The following is a 6,826-nucleotide window of genomic DNA, read 5'->3' as shown; positions in this document are numbered from 1 at the left end:
CTCAGTGGAGGATCGTCTCCTTTGATGGACGGCTCGTTATTTCCTTTTACATTTTCCATCCTCCCTTTATCCCTCTTGTCCCTTTAGCTCCACTGCTTTTCCACTTCCTTTCTTCTCTTCCTCCTTTCTGAAATACATATTGAGTACTTGCTGTATTCCAATAAGTGTTCTTGTAAATTCTTTCTGCTATTTCTTCTCACCTTCTGCCCTAGAGTTCTCCTTTTGTTACTTTTCTATTTTTACACCAAGAATGTGGCTGATTTGGGGGACCCCTCTTACCTAGGCCTGTCCCTGTACTAAGTATAGCAGGAAACAAGGCTTTGTGTGGAATCAGAGATGTGCAGCCTTTGACCCATGCTGATGCACGAGTCTTGCTTTATTTTTTTTCTTAAGCATATAAACATATCTCAGTGAACGATCTACTAGGCGCCTTCTAGAGGAATGAACTTGTGAGGAAAAGGACACTCAAGCTCTCTGTTGAGTTTCACAGCGTGCCAGTAGATGTGAATGTGACTGTCTCTGACATCACAAATTATGAAGACTTAGGTGACAGTGTTGTGCTGGTAAAGAAACTCTGAAAAATCATCTCTGATTTACAGCATTTGCCAGTTTGTGTGGTATCAGTATTCCTACCGTGGTTGATTTCAAGCTAGCCATATAACATCATTGAATATGGAGTTGGGAAGCGATGGGTAGAACCGACTCTTGCTGACTGGTACCAGCTGGCCCAGCTCATCTGTGTCACTGCTGTGTCAGGGGGCACAGGCTCTGGGAACGGGGTGCTGGGAAGCTGTTATTAGTTTAACCAGCACCTTGTTCTCTTTTCTGAAACTCGCCCTACCTACCCCCTGGCAGTGGCATGTGTTGTCAGCTGGGTTATCCTGATGGGACTGGAAGTGCTCAACTCAACCTGGGCCAAGCAAAGTACTTTCTAACAAACTTAGATTTGGAATTTGGCTGATTTCATGGACAGAGATGTAGATCAGGAGTTACAGTAGCCATTTGCTTTCCACAGACTTAGGATAGAAAAACCCATCTGCAGCAAGACAGAAGCAGCAACAAGATATATGAAGAAGGGAGTGCTGGGTTTCTACATCTCCGCAGTATCTGAGATGAGGAGTACCTCTGTGTATAGATATGAGAGACTGCCCGACCCTCCCTTGCTTTTCTTAAGCTAGCTAGCACCATGTTATTTGAAGATAGAGATGTTAATAGTACAAAGGATCTGGCTAAAAACCAACAGTTATGTCTTTCTTTTCTGTGTTAATCCTTCCCAGTATTTGTTTAGAAATTAAAAACTAAAATAATAAATTTTTGATTATGGGTTTTTTAAAAAAAATGTATATATTTAGTTTTAGACCCCACCAAAACAATGGAGTGTGATTCACCTAGAAACAGTTTACAGGACTAATAATCTAATAATGAATAAGCAATACAATTTCTATCCATGATGCAGCTGTGTTGTAAAGTTTCAAATAATAAAAAAAAAGTTTCAGATAATCAATTTATAAATTTGTGGCTTTTACTTTTAGAAAAACATTTGTTTAACCCATAATATGAGTTGCAAAATTGTTTCCGGATCTCTATAAATTATAAAATATAATTGAGTTCCAGTTACATAAGAGGTGAACATTTTAACTAAACTATTACTTCAAAATACAATGTGTTAAAAGTAATTGTTACAGTATAGGCACCAATGAAAAGAAATATTTTGGCATAGGACACAACCACAACTTATTCAAGTGTTCATATTATTACAGAAAAAAGAGGAGGTAATGGCCTTTTGACAAAAAAAAAAACTGTGTGTTCTTTACTTGAAGAACACTTTTCTTCTGATATTTGGCAATTATTCAGATCTTTAAAAATGACTTCTGTACAAAAACAAAACTGTGCTGATCCAAACAAAATATTAACTGTAAAAACTACAACAATAATTCTACAACTATTGAAATGTAGGCCCAGTTCAGGACCTAGGCAGGCATAATATTTATACAGGAATTAAAAAAGAAAAGGTATTACCCATGTAACAGTACCATAACTGAAAATTAACTATATGGTCTAATTTAACTTTGCAGGAGCAGAAATCAGCCTGTACTATGGTTATTTTCATATGAATGAGAACGTGTTAATTGCAATAGTCTTTCAAAAATGAACACATGATGCTTATGTACTAGATGATTATGAAAAACAAAAATGTACCAATAGTTTATAGGACATTTCATTCCCATGACAAAAATATGCTGGTGTGAGTTATACTCATTCCTGTCAATCAGGTATTTAATTACATGATTTTCAGCTTTGTTTAAGCTCCCCAAATCCAAGCATATAATATGAGATATGAGTTGAGGATTTTAAAAATGAAGCCTGGCTAATTTCCTTAGTATTGTTAAAAACCCCATCCATGGCTAATTAGTATTGCTTTAAATTTCCACCCATGTCAAATAGGGTTAATTGCCTCTTCTAAAAGAGAAGGTTAATACTTCATACCAAGGGGTACCTCTGTTGCCTATAAATATTTCAAACATATGGCTCTCAAATGTGATTGTCACTGAGCTGCCCGGGAGATCATCCGAACTTGGTGAAAAAGTCAATACTTTTCCAGGTCTCGTTTCCAAGAGTTTACGAAAAGCCTCTCTTTTAAAAAGGTATGACTTGTTTCCACCTCCCCCACCAATAGTCACTTTTAGCCTGAAGTAACTGTGGTGGGTTTCTCTGGTTCCGTATGTAATAGAAGCCAATAATAAGTTCCTTCGGGGGATTCATCTACTGAACACTTTCAAAAATTTTCAATTAATTTCTTTACTATTTTATCTGTGATGCCAGGACAGGCTGCTTCTGCCACAGCTATACTGTTCTCTAGTTCTTCAATTGCTGGATTCCTGCTAGTGTTATCCCCAACCCACTTTTCAAGTTGAGCAAACGAAGGTGTGATTATCATAGACAAGCAGCTCAGGGTTTGCACAAGATTTTGTTCTGCCCCATTCTGTGGTTTCTTTGGATTGGGCTTTCTTTCACACGATGGTAAAGCTCCATTTAGGAGGAGTATTATTTTCTCTGCTGGTGGATTCCAAACCAGAGCCCCCAGAATCAATTTCATCATCACTGTCCTGTTCTGCCTTCCATCTCTTAAATTGAGCTATCAGTTTGGTCAGATAAGAAGTCTTCATTGAGGCGTGCCTGGGGGAGGGCTCAGTCATTAAGTGCCTGCTTTTGACTCAGGTCATGATCTCAAGGTCCTGGGATAGAGACCCCCTTTGGTCTCCCTGCTCAGCGGGGAGCCTGCTTCTCCCTCTCCACTCTGCTCCTGCTCTCCCTCACTATCTCTGTTGCTGTCTCCATCTCTCTCTGGCAAATAAGTAAATAAAAATCTTTAAAAAAGAATCTTCTTTGAATTTTTCCACAATGAATTTATGTTTCAAGAAATTCTTGAGCTGCAGGACGAAAAACGAAATGATGGATCTTTGTTCAGGCAAGCGTCAGTAAACTCCTTGAAGGACTTAGTAAAGTCTCCAACAAGAGTTGGAGGACCGTTTTTTGGAATAAGATACAGAACTCTCATTGACTGCATTTCAGAGTTAGGTGGCCCTCCCTTGGCTATTTCAATAGCAGTAATTCCCAATGACCAAATGTCAGCTTTTGAGTCATCAGCCCCCTGTTGGCTCCCCTTCAGGAGCCATCCAAAAAACTTGGTGTTCCAGCAAGAGTAGTCTTTTAAAATACGTGTATCTCTCAGCTGGCCAGTAACTCCAAAGTCAGCAAGTTTATCATCTCCTTGTTCTGACAGCAAGATGTTGGCGGTTTTTTGTGTCTCGGTGAATTTTTCTTCTTTGAACGCAGATTTCCTTTAGCATGATATGGCAATCTGGAACTCCTGAAATGGACCCAGTGCTGAACAAACCACCGCCCCAGGTATTTCATTAGTTTCCATAAGTTTGAACGCTTTAAATATGATCCACAGTATTTTGTTACACATGAGCTGTCCACACTGACTCAAGTTACTTCCTGCTGAATGTCTTCAGTTTGATCTTCGGGTTCCTCAAGGTCTATGGTTTTAATAGCAACCACTTGCTGGGTACAGTTATCAAATCCTTTGAAAACTTCTCCAAAGGAGGCTTTCCCAGTGTGTTCTAAGGTGAGAAGTGCTTCTGGATCGGCTGTATTATTCTACATCCTGGGACCTTGGACAGGCACGGGCAAGAGGGCCATGAAGGCGACTGCAGCTGCGCATTGCTCCTGTGGTGGTCCCGGGCTCAGAGATGCTCTTCCTGGGGGTTTGGTGGGGGGGCGGGGCGGTTGGGGCAGCAGTAGCTCAGCGGCCCTCTCAGACTTTTCCACCAGAGAACACAGAAGTGGGGTGGTTGTTCCCGGTGGGGCTGTCTGGGACTCAGTCTATTGGCTGTGGCTGCTGCTCCTGCTGCAGGTGGGGCGCTGTGTGTGACTGTGGCCCTGAACTGGGCTCCACAGATGCCATGCCTCTGTGCCTCCCTGCTGTGTAATTAGAGGTTTAAAGGAAAGAACGTTTTTTGTTTTGTTTTTAAGATTTCATTTATTTATTTATTTGACAGACAGAGATCACAAGTAGGCAGAGAGAGAGAAGGAAGCAGGCTCCCTGCTGAGCAGAGAACCAGATGCAGGACTCGATCCCAGGACCCTGAGATCATGACCTGAGCCGAAGGCAGAAGCTTTAACCCACTGAGCCACCCAGGTACTCTGAAAGAATGGTTTTTATATCAAAGATGTTCTCTTTCACTATACCAACTTCCAATAGGCTAGTGGTTTTCCAAGCATCTTTCCTGGAATCCTGGCACCATCTCAACTGCATCGGGAATGGAAGGACACGTACAGTGGGCAGAGGTCCAGGCTCCAATCATAACATCCATCAGAGAAGCTCTGGGCTTATCTGTTTCTAATTTTTTGTTTTGTTTTGTTTCATGTATGATTTCATTAAACAAATGTTTGCGCTGCTGAAGACTTAGGTCAAATTGTGGAGAGATCAGTTAGTCCTCCAGAGTCTTTCAGTGCTCCCCTCCTGCTCCTTCTCTCTCTGCTGGGCATTTCTGTCTTCTTGAAGTCTTTATTTCATCTTTTCACTAGCTGCAGCTCTTGACCAAGGGGACAGATAACTTAGAACTCAGGAGTTCGTAAGGTCAAAAGCATTACGTTTCTAAGACTCCCTGCATCCCAGTGGAGGACGACAACTGAAAAAAGCAAAGAGGCAGCTATTTTATTTTTTTTTTTTTTAAAATGTATTAACATACAATGTATTATTTGTTTGCAGGGGTACAGGTCTGTGAATTGTTGGTTTTATACAATTCATAAACAGTCACCATCGCACATACCCTCCCCAACATCCATTACCCTAGCCACCCTCAGTTTTGTTTCCTGAGAGTCTTTTTATGGTTTGGACTCCCTCCTCAGTCCCATCGCCTGTTCCATTCATTTTCATTTTCCCTCCCTTCCCCTCACCCCTGCCCTGCTTACCCAAATTCCTCATATCAAGAGATCATATAATAATTGTCTTTCTCTGACTTATTTCGCTTAGCATTAATACCCTTGTAGTTTCCATCCATGTCGTTGCAAATGGCCAAGATTTCAGGGTCTTTTTTTATGGTTACATAGTATTCCTATTAGTGTATCTACACCACATTCTTCTTTATCCATTCATCTGTTGATGGACATCTAGGCTCTTTCCACAGCTTGGCTGTTGGTGGACAGAAAAATGCAGTTCTTTTTACAAATAGTAATTTCAACCATCATCCAGAGGTGGTGCCATTTTTGATATGCAGATGTAGCATGTGATGTGGTTTGGGACAGGAATAATTTTCTGGAATTTACTGTGTAATGATTCATACACTCTGAAGAGCCATGAGCTCTGTTCTGAAGTCAAGGGCATGCTATCCCATTCTATTTGGGGACTGCGAGTTTTGAGGTGAGGTATTTTCCCGTTTTCTGTGCTGGTTTCACTCAAAGTACTTACTTGTGTTTTCAGTACTAACATCTGCTCTTTTTGAAGTTTCATTTTTCTTTTTTAAAATTTTTAAAACGATTTTATTTATTTCTGTTGACAGAGAGAGAGGATCACAAGTAGGCTGAGAGGCAGGCAGAGAGCAAGGGGGAAGCAGCCTCCTGGCCGAGGAGAGAGCCTGATGTGGGGGCTCAATCCTAGGACCCCGGGACCATGACCCGAGCAAAAGCCCGAGGCTTAACCCACTAAGCCACCCAGGCGCCCCCATAAAGTTTTCATTTTTTCAATGGAAAATATGGAGACTACTATGCTCTGCTGGCTGTGGGATGTCTCTGACTTTCTTTGAGATAACCGTCCTTACTGATGTTTTTAGCTAGTACTTGTCTTTCTCTCAGCTCAGAAGATTGGAGGAAGCTTTTAAATAGACCTCCCATGGTCTCTAGATGGCGTTGCTTATCCAAAGTTATAGCATTAGTAAATACCATCAACAGGAAGATGGGCAAGGTGTGATGAAAAAGAAGACGATAGAAGAAGAAAGAAGAAAGAAACTAAAACAGAAGCTCCCCTGATCATAATCATTCATACAGGTGCATGAAAACCCCTGTTCCATGTGCAGGGAGGCAGAAAAGTAGATCACACATTGGCTGAAAAGTTATAACACGCTGCAGGCTTCAAACGGAATAAATGCATTTCCTCAGAACCTCCAGGAGAGGAGATTGTGGGTGACATTTTCCCGTAACGGCCGTATAAAATCTGGAATTATCTTCACTTCCCTGGGCTTTCTTGTCCGGCCTTATAAATGTAATCACATGTACTGGATTTTTGCACTGACCACATGACTTGGAATGTATTCACTGTATT

The 6,826-nt window shown here is 41.2% G+C and overlaps 1 pseudogene; it reads right to left on the bottom strand.

Annotated features, from left to right (window-relative positions):
* Nucleotides 1-2,683: 2,683 nt before the first annotated feature.
* On the bottom strand, nt 2,684-3,851 carry LOC123392431 (annotated as a pseudogene).
* Between the last annotated feature and the right edge of the window lie 2,975 nt (nt 3,852-6,826).

Source organism: Mustela putorius, unplaced genomic scaffold, assembly GCF_011764305.1.
Source record: "Mustela putorius furo isolate JIRA1106 unplaced genomic scaffold, ASM1176430v1.1 tig00000572_pilon_pilon_pilon, whole genome shotgun sequence".
Taxonomy (NCBI): Eukaryota; Metazoa; Chordata; class Mammalia; order Carnivora; family Mustelidae; genus Mustela; species Mustela putorius.
The sequence above is the reverse complement of the archived record's forward strand: the minus strand, read 5'-3'. Positions and strand labels throughout refer to the sequence as shown.